Below are 15,517 nucleotides of genomic sequence, written 5' to 3'. Positions count from 1 at the left end.
GCCGTGCAGCGGTCCCCTGGTGCTGCCCCCTTCCCTGTCTCACCCCCTCCCAGGGCCCCTCTTAGCCGGCAAGCACGTCTGCTCTAAGGTCCTCATGGGTACTGTGGCGTCCATCCCTCCCGCCTCCCAGATGTGTGCTTAACCTGGGACCCCGCTGGAGACAGATCGTTGATTCCAAGGTGAGGATGTGGACCCGGTCCGGATGGAGGGGGTGGGTAGGCGGAGGAGAGCATGCCCCCCCCCCCCCCACCACGGCCGCCCACGGCTCTGGGCCGCCCGTTTCCCCCTGCAGGCTGTGGGGCTGTGCTCCGCCTCTGAGACCCTCCCTGGGGTGACGAGGGTCCCTCGGCAAACACCTGTTTCCGATTTCTCCCAGGCTTAACCTCAGGTCGGGGGTGCTAGCGGTGACGCCGCTTCGTTGGGATCCACTCCTGGGTGTGACTGTGCAGTGTGTTTGCTCAGATGGGTGGGGAAAGCCCAAGCCCGCGTCCTGTGTCACTCAGGGTGGGAGACGCCGGGAAATAGAACTCACAGGGGTCCCGTCGGGGGAGACCAGAGTGATGAGGAAAGCGCAGACAGATGCTTCCACAATGCTGAGTGCCCACCCATCACCCTGGCCCCCGCGGCGGCCCTGGGACGGGCTCCCACCCGCCTGGTGTGAGAGTGGCAAGCTGAGCGGTCAGGCTTTAACCCGGGCCGTCCGACTCCAAGGCCGGGCACTCTCACTACGGTGAGAGCAGATTCCCTCTGGCACTCTTCGTGTTTTCACACCTGCTGAAGTGTGAACACGCTTAGATTAGATGAGGGTGCTAAGTAGTTAGATTAACTCCGCTTTTCCTTGTCCGACAGCTTCTTTTGCTAGACCATCCTGGGCCCTGGGTCCCAGGCTTCCTCAGGAAAGAGAGGGAACAAAGCCCAAGCCTAGAGACACAATTCTTTTCTTTTTTTTTAATTTTATCGAAGTCTAGTTGATTTACAATGTTATGTTAATTTCTCCTGTGCCGCAAAGTGACTCAGTCATACATATATATATTCTTTTTCATATTCTTTTCCATTATGGTTCGTCACAGGGTATGGAATACAGTTCCCTGCTCCTTTTGTTTTTAGATTTTATTGAAGTCTAGCTGATTTACGAGGTTGTGTTCACAATGCTTGGTTTGAAATGGAGACTTTGAAAAAACAAACAGAACGGCGCTCTCCGCCATCAGGGGCAGTGCAGACACAGGCCTGGCCTGCGGGGCTGGACGGATCCAGCAAATGCCAGGGTCCCGGGGTCTGTCTAGCAGGGAGATGCAGGGCGCCGAGCGTGGGGCCTCCCCTGAGTCTCCCCCGCACAGCCGCCCTCCGTGGTGCCGCCTGCCCAGCCGTGCCAAGGCACCCGTGGGCTTCGCTCGGCGGTGGCGGAGGGGCTGGGGACCCTGGGCAGACACACTGCAGCCCCCAGGACGATGGGGCTGACGCACTCGACTGTACCGACCCGGGTTCCGCAGCAAGAAAGCAAACCAGCCTCCAGCCGGCCTGACACACGGTCCTAAGACTTTAATAAAGCAGCTCTTTGACACAAAGCATAGGGATGGTTCCTTGGACCTGTTTCAGTGTATCGTGTCACTCTTTGCTCTTGGAGATGTTACAAGCCTGTGAGGGACACAGTCCAGAGTCTAGTTTTACAAGGTTTCTGCTTAGAAGTGCAACCGCGTTTTGGCTCAGCCGATGCACAGATCTTTGGAAGAGTTTAGGGGGGAGAAAGATTAAAGTGACTCTGAAACCACAAACTATGTACAAAATGTATTATGGACTTTAATTTGCGGGTTGTTCTTTTTTTTTTTTTTTTTTTTTTCTTGCCTCCTGCAGCTTGAGGCAATGGTTTCCAGAAGAGTCAGTTGTTTGGATTTAAAACTGCTTTGTGGAAATACTCTGTTCTCCAAGTTCTGCGGGTCATGGAACACTTGGCCGGAGTCCTGGTGGGCCCCCAGAGGCTGGTTCTCTGGGTGATTCGGGCAGGGATGGGCCTGGGCTAGGGGCTCCGGGAGTCCGGCCTGGGTGGGAATGGGGCTGGCCAGGTCAGCCCAGGGGCTGAAAACCAGAAGTCCAGGCCTCACTGGTCTCTTGTTTTCCTGCCTAACTTCTAGTTAAAGAAAGTGGGTCCTAGGGACTTCCCTGCTGCTTTCGTCTTGTTTTGTCCTAAAAAGTTCACACCCTAGGGTGGGCCTTAGACACGAGCCCCATCACCACCCTGACCACCCTGAGCTCCCAGCTGCTTCTGAGTCCGGGGTGGTTTTGATCATGGAACACAGCGTTGCGAGACCAGACGGGGCAGGAGGCCTCCGTGGCGGGGACTACGCCTCCCTGTGTTTCATGGGTGGTGAGATCCCACACACAGTGGATAGCTGCTGCCTATCGTCCTGGGAGTGTGTCTTGTTTCCTAATCAGAGAGCGAGCTCTATCAAGACAGACCCCATCCCTCACAGCTCCTTTCTTTGCTCTGGTGGTAAGAGGATTCAATACAGAATATGTGGAATCTAAAATAAGACACAAATCAACATATCTACAAAACAGAAACAGAGTCACAGACATAGAGAATAGATTTGTGGTTACCAAGGGGGAGGGGGATGGGGGAGGGATGGAGTGGGAGGTTGGGATTAGCAGATGCAAACTATCATGTACAGGATGGATAAACAACAAGGTCCTACTGTAGAGCACAGGGAACTATATTCAATATCCTGTGATGAACCATCATGGAAAAGAATATATATATATATATATATATATATATATATATATATGTAAGACTGAGTCACTTTGCTGTACAGAAGAAATGAACACAACATTGTAAATCAACTATACTTCAATAAAATTAAAAAAAAACACATAATCTGGATTTCATTGGAAGTTCCAGACCCAGCATTCCGGCCTCAGACATCTGGGCCTGGAAGAGGAATGTAAGAAGAACAGCCAAATGCCTGCAATAAAGGTGCTGGTCCTATTTTTCTGGTGATTTGCTGGCAATCTTTAGCCAATCCTTGGCTGTAATCCTTGGCTTATAGAAGCATCGCCCCCATCTCTGCCTTCGTGTTTGCATGGTGTTCTCCCTATGTGCATGTCTGGGTCCAAGTTTCCCCCTTTTAAGGACACCAGCCATATTGGATTAGGGCCCACCCTCATGACCTCATCTACATTTAACCAATTACATCTACAATGACCCTATTTCCAAAGAAGGTCATGTTCTGTGGAACTGGGGGTTAGGACTTCAACATATGGATTTTGAGGGGCGGGTGGGAGGGATATAATTCAAGCCATCACACCACCCTACCTCTTGGACCTTGGACAGTGGGTGAATAATTCTGAACCACATTTTCTCCATCTGTGCCCTTGCTGATCTTTAAGATTCTTTCCAGCTACTAAGCTCAGTGATTCCAAAAGTCTATAGCATATGATGGTGTATTTCATTCCCTTTTTTAACGGTTTTAGAGCAAGTAATTCTTTTCATTGAATGTCATTTTTAAAAGCACTTTATCTGGGCTTTAAGAAACTTATCATGGTTATTTGCATGGGTGACACTAAATATTTTTAATGACCAGTATGGGGGGCCCCAACCAAACAAATGGCCACTGGCCGTTACAGCTGCACTGAACATATTGGTGTGTACTGGTGTGTACTGGTGTGTACTGGCTGGGTCCCAGCCCTGGGCCTTTCTGTATTTGCCTTATGTCTCCTTTTCGACTTAATATTCTTCTTTCAAAAAAAGTTTTTTTTCTGGTTTTAAAGTAGACATATAATCATTGTTGAAAATTTAGAGGACCCAAACTTTAAAAACCTAAAATACCACTTCTTAGAGATACATTTTGGTATTGAAGCAGGTTTTTATGTATACTCTCCTTTTTTCATATTTTATCCTTGATATTTTTCTGTGCATTAAATACTTTTCAAAAACATAATTTTTACTTTTGCAAAAATTCTATCTTATGGATGTGCTATTTCCATTTTTTTAGTATTACAAATCACCCTGTCTTGAACATAATGATGTTAAGCACAGTGGTATTTAATCTTCGTGCCTGTCCTAACTGCTTCCTTAGGTGAAGCTCCTTAGTGTGGAATTACTGAACAAAAGTTTATACATATTTTAAATGTGTGTTGTCAAAATGCCCTCCAGAAAAGTGGTGACAATGAACACTCTCACCAGCAGTGTCTGAAATTCCCTTCGTTTCCTATAGGGATATTCACGCTTTTCCTATTGATTTGTAAGAGCTCTTGTTATACTTAAGATATTGGATCTGTTCCCAGCACACATGTTGAAAGTATGGACTTCACACTTCTCAAAGTAAAGGTCCATGCCTTATCACATGAGATTCTCACAGTGTCAAGTTCCATGACTTGCACACAGAAACACCCAATCAATATCCACAGGATATAAAGGGATGACATCTGCCATTAAGAAGCGTATGTTGTAGCCCAAGGAATTTAAACAGATACAAAAACCAAAGTGAAACAAGTGCTATAATGGAGGCATCAAATACTGTGGGATCAAAGAGGAAAGTGTGATCCACTCCAACTAGGAGAACTGGGAGGTCCAACTCCATTTGGGTCTCGAGTATGATTTTTTAACCAGAGAAGGAGACATTCTAGGCTGAAGGGTCAGCATAAATACAGCACATGGCATGACAATGCCTGGTGTGTTTGAGAGAGAGAGGGGGGTTCACGCCTCCCAGTGCTAAGAGGACCTTGAAGGCTACAGGGCTTTATGTAGACAGGAGGACCAAGTGGAGAACACTCTGCCCTGACCTGTGTTTGGGGAGGATGGTGCTGGCAGCTGTGTGGATGAGAGAAGGGAGAAGAGAGAGACCGCTAACTTGCTTTAGAGGAAGCTTTGTGGGACTTCAGACCAAGATGGCAGCCTGGGAGGGAAATTCAGAAATTTTGTTTCTGAGCCACTTAGTTTGGTGGCTAGAGGACAGTGTGTGTGGTGGGGCTGTTTTCCAAGGGGCTGTAAGAGGGCAGGGCTGTCTCTCTACAGCGTCACAAACCTTTGCCTTGAGACCGACAAGTTGAAATGTCTGTAAGGGAGACACCAGAGCAGGCCTTGTTACAAGTTACCCTGTTAATTTTTTCACGTTCTTTCCACATACGGGAAAAAGAGAATCATTCACATGGAAATCATTGCAATCTGATGTAAAATAACAACAAAATTAAAAGAATAGGCAAATACGGTTTTACCTGGCTGCCTGACGAAATGGGTTGAAATGCCAAGGAGCTAAAAGCAGTTGTTCTATTATTGATGGCACAGTCCAGAATACTCAGAAAAATACTGTTTTCAGGTTTAAATTTTAGTGAAGACTTTTTAATGTTTAGGCTCTAAAGAAGATCCTCTCTTTTTTTTTTTGGAGATGACGTGATTGAAATGACAAAGTGGTAAATTATGAATTTCAAACAAGGGCACTTCTGTCCTGGCCTCTGAGGAACAGTCCAGAATATCCCTAGATCTAGAAAAATGTGTTGTTTTTATGGACTTCAGGTATTTCTTTAGTCACCCTTCTTCCAAACCCCCAGGGACACTGGCTCAAAGTGTCTCCTCTGGCCTCTGTCTCCCCCCTCACTCCAGAGGGGCTGAGAAATACAGTCACGACAAGATGTAACTGACACTCAAGGCTGGTGTGTGCCAAGCTGGGGAGTTGGCTTTTTCTGGGGTTGGGACCCCCGTCACTAGGCAGGTGACGTCCCAGGTGTCCTCTCTTTGCCAGAGGCCCCCTTATCTCCCTCCTCCCTTGATGCTGTATCTCCACCCTGAAATCTCTTCTCCCTCCCCTCCCCCCGCAGCATGTAGTGGGCAGGGACAGGGAAGTGGGTCTGGGGTCAGAGGGCTGGGATTCGGACCTGCCATCGTCATGCCAGCTACTAAACCTCCCCCGGCTTCCGGAACCTTGAACTGCAAAATGGGATCACAACGTGCCTTATCCGTTCACAGTTAAACCCGCCGACGGGTGCGGTGCTGGGCACAGAAGAGGCGGTCGAGCTGTGCGGCCCCCGTTCCCAGTCTCTGCGGGGCAGGTAATTACCCTGTCGTCTGAACTTCTAGGGGACGTTCAGCTTACACGCCTGCATTACCGAGGACCATCCCTGCGGGCAGAAACCCCCCATTCTGCCTCCGGCCCCCACCGCGGTTGTCTCCCCAGCTCCCAGCTGACGCCTGAGCACGCTGAGGCTCTACGGAGACCTTTTGCTTCTGGGTGACAGATGACTCTCTTCTCCTCTGGCCCAGGGAGGGGGACCGCCGCTTAATGTTACCAAATGTGGTGAGTAGTCAGATGTAGCGACCAAAGCCGCTGCCTGGATCAATTATTTTCCGGGATTCTCGTGCGTTCCATTCTCTCCCATCCTTTCTTCATAGCCAGAAGGGGCGGAAGTTCCCTAATTCATCTGTGCACTTCGAGGAGAACGAGAGTGGTGAACACACTGCGGTTCGTGGAATAAACCTAAGTACGGTGGTTTGCAATACGGATTTTCCCGTCCGAGTTCTTCGAATCTGCTCCGTCAGCACATTCGGGCTCTGTGTCCAGAGATACAGCAGATGAACAGCATCACCTCCAGCCCCGCTCAGGGTGCGCGTAGGGCCTCGGTTTGTCTCGGAAGGTCGGGCTGCGGGGTGCAGGGAGCAGCCTCCGGATGGCAGTGTGTGCTCGGAGAGATGCCCACTGGCTTCCTGCTGTCTTGAGGACAGAGCCTAGTACCCAGTGGTCCCCAGGCCTCCCTCCCACCTGCATCTAAGTCCCTCCCCTCCACAGGGCTTTGCACACAGCAGCTGTGAATCATCCAGCCTTCCTCTGCCCAGCAGGCCTGCCTCCCAGGGACCACAGGTACCTCTGAGAACTCCCAGGGGACCCGGCCAGCCAGGCTGGGCAGCTGATGGTGGTGGGGGGAGGGGAGAGGTAGACAAGGAGTCAAACACAGCTTGCTAATTTTTTTAAAATAAATTTATTTACTTATTTATTTATTTTTGGCCGCGTTGGGTCTTTGTTGCTGCGTGCGGGCTTTCTCTAGTTGCGGCGAGGGGGGGCTACTCTTTGTTGTGTTGCGCGGGCTTCTCGTTGCGGTGGCTTCTCTTGTTGCAGAGCACGGGCTCTAGGTGCACAGGCTCAGTAGTTGTGGCTTGCGGGCTCTAGAGCACAGGTTCAGTAGTTGTGGCTTGCGGGCTCTAGAGCACAGGCTCAGTAGTTGTGGCTCGCGGGCTCTAGAGCGCAGGCTCAGTAGTTGTGGCTCGCGGGCTCAGTAGTTGTGGCTCTTGGGCTCTAGAGCGCAGGCTCAGTAGCTGTGGCTCATGGGTTCTAGAGCACAGGCTCAGTAGTTGTGGCTTGTGGGCTCTAGAGCACAGGCCCAGTAGTTGTGGCTCGCGGGCTCTAGAACGCAGGCTCAGTAGTTGTGGCACACGGACTCAGTAGTTGTGGCTCGCGGGCTCTAGAGTACAGGCTCAGTAGTTGTGGCTCTCGGGCTCTAGAGCGCAGGTTCAGTAGTTGTGGCGCACAGGCTTAGTTGCTCTGCAGCATGTGGGATCTTCCGGGACCAGGGCTCGAACCCATGTCCCCTGCATTGGCAGGTGGATTCTTAACCACTGCGCCACCAGGGAAGCCTCAGTTTTCAAACTCTTAAACAAGAAAATCTGCTATATAATAGCCCTGCTTGGCCCTAAAACAAGCCCCTCTGTAGCTCATTCTGGAATCTGTAAGGTATCAAGAGCCGAGCCGCAGGAGGGGGTGGGCAGGTGCGTGGGTGCGGCCTCTCCCTGGGCTACCTGCCACGCGCCCCATCTCCCTGGAGGGTAGGGCTGGGCTCTGAGCGCAGTGTGTGGAGGCCCCAGCCCTCCCACCTTCCTGCCTTACGGGATTCTGTGCTAAGTTGTTGGCTCCATCGGCCAGAGTGTCACGTGCTTTCCTTTGCTTTGAGATGAAATGATGCTACAGGACACACAGAGCAACACACGTCGTATTGGAAAAGCCACCTGTGACTCGGAGGGCTCAGGTTTGAGGTACCCACTTAGTAAGTGACTTGGGAAGCTCACCTTGGACCTCCCGGGCCCTTGCAGGTTCTGCTACAATCCTGTCCTCGGGATCCAAGGCCACAAGGGCACCCTCTAAGCAGGAATATTCTTAGTGTCTCTGGCTGAGGTGCCAGAAGACCCCCTTCCCCTTGCACCACGTGCTCCACCGTCACAGCTACTTGGTCGACAGGTGACACCTGGGCAGAGACTTGGAGGCAGGGAGATGTGTGGATATCTGGAGACGCTTTCCAGGAGAGGAATAGCCAGTGCAAAGGCTGCGGTGGGAGTGAGCTGACCCGGTGGAGAAGTGGCTGGCGGGGAGCGGGGGAGTGAGCCAGAGGGGCGGCGGGGTCCCACCTCGGGGCGCCTGAGGGCCATCGGCGCGCCACCTGCTTTTACTGGGAGGAAGGGAGTGGGTGGGAATCACTGGGGGATTTGGAGCAGAGGAGAGGGCGTTGCTCTGAAGACACGTGTGGCCTGTGTGCACATTCACACACCGAGGTGAGCACACCCAGGTCTCAGCGTGCGTCAGTCTGAGCCGCAGGACTGCCATCCAGCAGATGTGGCAGCTAAGGGCTAGTGAAGGTCACTACTTGGGCACTTAGACAACGGTGGGACTGAGGTTACAGATGAGACAAGGCTGACAGCAGAGAATCCAAGGCACAGATCCACTTCCAAACTGCAGATGGCCAGGGTGGGAGACCCAGGCACCCAGGGGTTTCCCCAGGAAGTGCTGGGCGCCCAGCCCTCCTGTCGGGCCCGGGGCGTCCAGCCCAGAATTGCACCTCGTAAACCGCGCCCTTGACATTCATGGCTGTATAACTTCATTGTTCTTGATGGCAGTAGTCTGTTTTGTTAACCTTTGGCTTCCTTTTTTCCTGGTACTTTTATACATCTGGTTCTGGTAAAATAAAAAGATTCACTCCATTTACAACTGTACTTCCTGTTCTGGCCCGGGCTTCCCTCCCCCCACCCCAGCTGAGGTGAACATGACAGAGTCCCTCCCAGAGAGACCCTCCAGGGGCGGGACAGCGCCCGCTGTGTCCCCCGGGACATCAGAGACTGCCCCTCCCTGGGGCCGGCCACCGCACCCCCTTGGAAGTCACCACTTAGGAAGGAACTTTCCAGGACACCACACTGCAGCATAGGGTCCCCTCCCAGGCTTTCCCGGGACCCCAGGTGGAACAAGGATGCCTCCTGAGAATGTGGGTTCTTGGTCCTGTGTGGGTTTTACACTGGTCCCCCTTTATCCACTGGGGATATGGTCCATGACCCCCAGTGGAGGCCTGAAACCATGGATAGTACTCAACTCCATAGACACTATGCTTTTTCCTATACTTACCCACTACGATGAAGTTTAATGTATAAATACGCACAGAGATGAACAAATATAGCTAAAAATAAAATAGAACAATTATAATAATACAACATCTTATTGTAAAAATGTCATGCCTTCTCCATCTTAACTAAGCATTTATCACCCACTGTGACTGTAACTTTTGCACTTTGAGGTGCAACAGCAGAACCAGCACGAATTCTCTCTTCCTTCTTCACAATTTCATGAATAGGAGGTTTGTTCTGAACACAGATCTTAGCAACCTCAGCGAGATTTCATCACACTCCTCAGAATGGCATGCGACTTAAAACATATGACTCGTTTATTTCTGGAATTATCCATTTAATATTTTCTTTTTTAAAATTTTTTTAAATTTTTATTTTATATTGGAGCATAGTTGATTAACAATGTTGTGTTAGTCGTACACCTGAAACTAACACAACATTGTTAATCATTTAATATTTTCGGACCACGGTTGACCGCGGGTAACTAAAGCCTCGGAAGGTGAAACCGTGGATAAGGGGGAACGACCGTACTTACTGTTTCCTACCGGCTGCCGCGTTTGCTTGTGTTCAAGCAAGATGCAAACTCTTCAGTACAGGGAAGCCTCTGACCCGCAAAGGCTCACAGAGTCTGTATGTAGAAGAACAGGAAGAAGGATGCCAGAAGAAGGAGGGCCCCGCGAGGCCCGGGGAGGCCGCTCAGTGCGCAGGGGCCGGGGCCGGGAATTAGGACAGGGGCTCCGGGGCGCCCGAGCTCGAGGGACACCCAGAGAAGGCCCCCCACCCCGGCCACCAGGGCCAGGCCTCGGGCGGCAACTAGAGAAATGTAACTGGCGGGGTACTCAGATTGAGTAGTGTTCAAAGAAATAGTTTTTTAAGAAATATGCAATTGGCCACATTAAACAAAGTGCTGCTCTGGTGTTGAGAGCACAGGCTCTGGCGTCAGGCCGCCCGGCACGAGGTGTCCCCTCCCTGCTCACGTGCTCGGTGACAGCGGGCAGGTGAGGGAACCTCTGTCCCTCCTTCAGCCCCTCTGGGATGAGGGCCTGACAGCACCGACTTCAGAGCTGGGGTGTGAGGCTTTAATAAGTAAAAGTATGTGAGGTGCTGAGGACAGAGCCTGCCACGTGGGGAGGACCACACATGTCCCTCTGTTGTCACCACAGTAACCATTACGGCTGATGTGGACGAGGGGCCCAGCCGGAGGCCCTCATCCCTACTGGTGGGGACGTCTCTCTAGAAGGTGACAATAGGACACATCAAATCCTGAAAAACCGTTCCACCACGTGACCCAGTGCCTCTTTCCCCTGAGGACTCAGCAGAGAGGTGCCCACAGACTTGTGTTTAAGGATGTTCCCTGCAGCACTGCTAGCAGCCAGAGAAGGAAAAGCACAGACTGCCTGAAGCTCCTGCACCAGGAGGTGGGTCATGGGCCACCCGCCTGGCGCCCAAGCTAGGGACCTTGACATCACCCTTTGTTCCTTCCTCACATCCAGTCCTCGGCCAAGTTCTGTCGTTTCCACCTCTTCCCTTAGGGATCTGACCACGTCCCACATTCACCCGTTCATGGCTGGGCCGGAGCAGGACTTCCTCAGAGCCACACCCTGCCCACCGAGGACGCCCGCTACGCGCGGGGTGACGCTCCGTCCTTTCCCACCACGCTCACCACCTTGGCGACGACTGGATCCCCACTTCCTTCTCCCTCACCAGGTGGTGAGTCCCCCCAAGGGCCGGGCTGGCTGTCTCGCTGAAAATTGTGTCCCCAAAGCCTGGGACAGCGCCTGGCACACTCCAGGTTTCCTGACTGAGGAACAAGCCAGTGAAAGAAGGTCTGTGGTTCAGCCTTCAAGCCATATTCTCAACAAATCCATACGGCAAAATGCTCACCATACAATATTAGATGAGGAAAAAGCCTACAAAACTGGATCTGTAGCATGACGTTACCCTCATTATATACAGATATATGTGTAAAAACCCAGACGAAAGGCACTAAATTGTTACCCATGGTTATTCCTGGACATTTTAATTTTTTAATATATATATGCATGTCTTTTCCAGATATTTTGCAATAAACGTCCGTTTCCTTTATAATCATGAAAACAGTGGGAAAATAGATGGATACAGCAATGGATCCAGAATTTGGGGCATTCACCATAATTGGAGTCCAGGATCTAGATGGTTGAGGCAGCCTGTGAAACGTCCACATTTGAACTTGCCCACGATGTCTGTCTATTAAAGCATCGTTTCCAGAGCAGCTCTGTACAATCACTGGTGATTCTGCTAATAACAGGCTCCTTCCTTTCTCGTGGGGACCCATTAGGCCGAGCGCATCAGAGGGGACAGGCAGTGGTTTCAGAAAGATAACAAATGTTTTTCTTCTTCTTAACAGAAAACGTCAGGGTAAATGAGTTTTTTTTTTTTCTTCCTAAGTCATCATACTACACATTCATGGGAATGTGGTCAGAGCCTCTTACAGGAGGACTTGTTTCTATGTCTACGTCTTTGTTTGCAGTAACTGTTGCAAGGTACCAAGGTGACAGCCCCACAGTCGGGCCATCAGAGCATCTCTAGGCCAGACCTCCCCGGGCTTGGGAATCTGCACAGTCCCAGGGACCCAGCACATAGAGAGGTGGCCCTTGGATGGACCCAGGGAGGATGGAACCTCGTGGGAGGGACATTGGTGGAACTTGGGACTGTGGTTTCAAGTCTTGATCTGGACCCTGGATTTCTTCTATTGCCAGATTGCTCAGGACCTTGGTTTTTCCATCAGTCAAATTGGAATATGTGTGCATCTCTCTGAGACAGTTGTAAGAAGTAGTGAAGTGTACAGCACTGCCTTTGGGGATATGTCCTTCTGACCTTCTGCCCACAAGTCTCTCTCGAGAAGATCACCAAATGAGGAATGGAATGGAGAGAAGGAGGGCTGTTCAGCCTGGAGAAGAGTTTGTGTTTTTGTTTTTGTTTTTTAAAAGGACAGGAAGTTGGAGCATAAAAAGTGTCATATGTATGCAGGATAGATTTGTCCCATGTGGCGTCCCAGAGCAGAACTGGAGCCCGGGGTGGAAGTAATAGAAAGTAAGATTTCTGCTTCCCTTAAAAAAGAACCTTCTAGGACTTCCCTGGTAGTGCAGTGGTTAAGAATCCGCCTGCCAATGCAGGGGACACAGGTTCGAGTCCTGGTCCAGGAAGATCCCACATGCCATGGAGCGACTAAATCTGTGCGCCACAATAACTGAGCCTGTGCTCTAGAGCCCGCGAGGCACAACTACCGAGCCCATGTGCCGCAACTACTGAAGCCCGCACACCTAGAGCCTGTGCTCCACAACAAGAGAAGCCACCGCAATGAGAAGCCCGTGCACCGCAACGAAGAGCAGCCCCTGCTTGCCACAACTAGAGAAAGCCCACGTGCAGCAACAAAGGCCCAACGCAGACAAAAGTAAATAAATAAATTTATATTAAAAAAAAAAGAACCTTCTAGGAACAAAAAGTAACCCAAAGGGCTGTCCTGTAGGGCAGTACTGAGTCACCTGTCACTGTGAATATTTCACTGGGGCTGGTGATCACAGGGCAGTTTTGGGAGAGGGATTCAGCATTAAGCTGAAGACAGGTAACCACTAACATTTTTCCCAGGACCAGGGCTGGGCACGTGATCTAAGCGGGGCCAATCGGAGACTTTGTGCCTGAAAGCAGGAAATGCAGCCTCACCTGGGCTGCCCTGAGCCCACCTGTTGAATGGACCGTCTTATGTGCCAGGTAGACTGAGAAAGAGGCCTAGAGGAAGCCAGTCGAACAAAAAGCAGCAGAAATAGAGAAAAAAGGTGAGTGAAGGAGAAACTAGGAACTTTCTGAGCCTGGTGCATCCTAGGTTGTGGGTCCACTAGCAAACTCCAAGAACCTATGTTTCTGCCACTTGGCCTTTCTGATTTTGGAACTGCTTGAAAATAATGTCTAATTCCTCCCAACCATGTTATCTAGGTCCAGCCAGAGCTGCAATGGCCAGAAGTTCCCCCTCCCCACTCGCCCCGGATGGTGGAAATCTGTCACGTTTATTACTCTCTATCTCCCTCTTACAGGAAAAGCTCACAATGAGTCCTGCCTTCTCAGAATAAAGGTCAGAACTCGAATTCCCAGGCTTCCCCGCAGGAAGGATAAAGTCTTGACCCCTCAATTGGTCCCATTCAAGACCTGAACTTGGAAGTGAATAACCTGGAGGGAAACAAGGTGAGGGTGGGGAGAAGAGGAGGGAGCTCCTCCTGGGGCCTCTATACTTTCTTAGAAGTGTTTTGGGTGATGGCAGAGACATCCGGCTTTCAGTGGTGGCAGCTGTTTCCCAGACACTGCAAGGTCAAGCCCTGGGACCGGAAGTTTCATTAGTGCTAGCAGAGGTGGCATGTGCACCCAGGCAGGTCTCTGGCATTAGCGGCTCTGAGTGCAGAGGCCACCGCGGTCTATTCTTGGAGCCTGAGGCCGGGATTTGGGAACGCTCCTGGAAGTCCAGCCTCAGCTCTTACCCGCACCCGTCCGTGACGCTGCATGCTCTAACATCACCTGAGAGGATGGCTAGATGCTCGCCTGAGTCATTTTCTCTTAGTCCTTGGGCACACACGGAGCTGGGCTGCTGGACTGCCTTCTCCAGGCTTCCTGGCTTCCTGGCTTCTGCGTGTGGTCACATGACTGTGCTCTAACTAATGGAATGTGGGCAGAAATGAAGGACTTCCATGCCTGGTCCCTAACCCCCGCTCACCCCACCCCCGTGCAGTCCTCCATGCTCTTAGCTCCCAGGATGGGGGAGAGACCCAGTGGAAGACACGAGGTCCCTAGAAGATGGTGGAGCCAGGAGAAGTAAAGGAGCCCGGGCCCTTGAATCCCCCCTCACTGGACTGTGCCTCAAAATAAGCCTCTTACTGTGTTAAGCCGCTTTGATTTGAGTGTTGTGTTAGGGTTAGCCCCTCCTGACTAATACACTTAAGAAATCCATTTGCTGCTGAACTAGTCAAGGTAGACTTATTTTTTATGACCAAGAGCGCTGAGTGTTTCACCTGCCTACCTGGTCTGCCCTCAAGAAGTCTGATGCGAGAGACAGTCACCCCCGCGGGCAAGCTTCCCTCCGGCCGGGAGGCACTGGGCGCCACTCTCCTCCCCCGGCAATCCCCACCCTTCCTCGGGCCCAGGCCACAGAAGTCTCCCTGAGAAAGTCGGCTTCTCCTCCGCTGTGGTCTTGCCCCGCGCCTGTGACTTCACACCTAACTCCCTGCCTGACGCGGAGGGAAGTCAGGCATGTTCTTCCCGGCGCCCCTGAACTCGGCGTAAGGAATCCTGCCCTCCTCTTTATTGGAAGGCGAAGCGAGCGCTGGGTCAGGAGCCGAGAGAGCCTTCCATGAGGAAATTACACTACGCCTGGTTAAAATCAGGCTTCGAGTTAGCGCAGTAGATGCCCTTTGGCACGTCTGGCCCCTCCCACTCCTTAAGTCTCCCCTACTCCCCGTGGGTGGGCCCATAGCAGCCATGTTTGTAGCACGTGACTGAGCCGTCACAGCGGATTGGACCAGGGCTGGGCACGTGATCTAAGCGGGGCCAATCGGAGACTTTGTGCCTGAAAGCAGGAAATGCAGCCTCACCTGGGCTGCCCTGAGCCCACCTGTTGAATGGACCGTCTTATGTGCCAGGTAGACTGAGAAAGAGGCCTAGAGGAAGCCAGTCGAACAAAAAGCAGCAGAAATAGAGAAAAAAGGTGAGTGAAGGAGAAACTAGGAACTTTCGGAGCCTGGTGCATCCTAGGTTGTGGGTCCACTAGCAAACCCTCTACCCGTAAAATAAACTTTCTCTAGTTTGCATAAGCTAGTTCACGGTAGTCTGTAAAATCTAAACTTGAAGAGTCTTAACTGATAAAGGAAGAAGTAGAAAAGGTCACCCCACAGATTGCCTCCTCATGGAAGCCAAGGCACCTGCCGGCTTGCCCTGAACTGGGAAACCTAAAAGTACTGGGAGCTAGGGAAAATATGGCAGCTGGAGTGACCTCTGGGGATTTAGCGTCAGTGAGACGTGCCCGACTGATTTTCCAGCCGAGCAGCCTCATGTCAGAGCAGAGCAAACGCAGGGAACCCGGGTGTGTGTGTGTGTGTGTGACTTAGCCACGCTCGCTCCCCCAGGCAG

Source organism: Balaenoptera acutorostrata, chromosome 3 (genome assembly GCF_949987535.1).
Source record: "Balaenoptera acutorostrata chromosome 3, mBalAcu1.1, whole genome shotgun sequence".
Lineage (NCBI taxonomy): Eukaryota > Metazoa > Chordata > Mammalia > Artiodactyla > Balaenopteridae > Balaenoptera > Balaenoptera acutorostrata.
The sequence above is the reverse complement of the archived record's forward strand: the minus strand, read 5'-3'. Positions refer to the sequence as shown.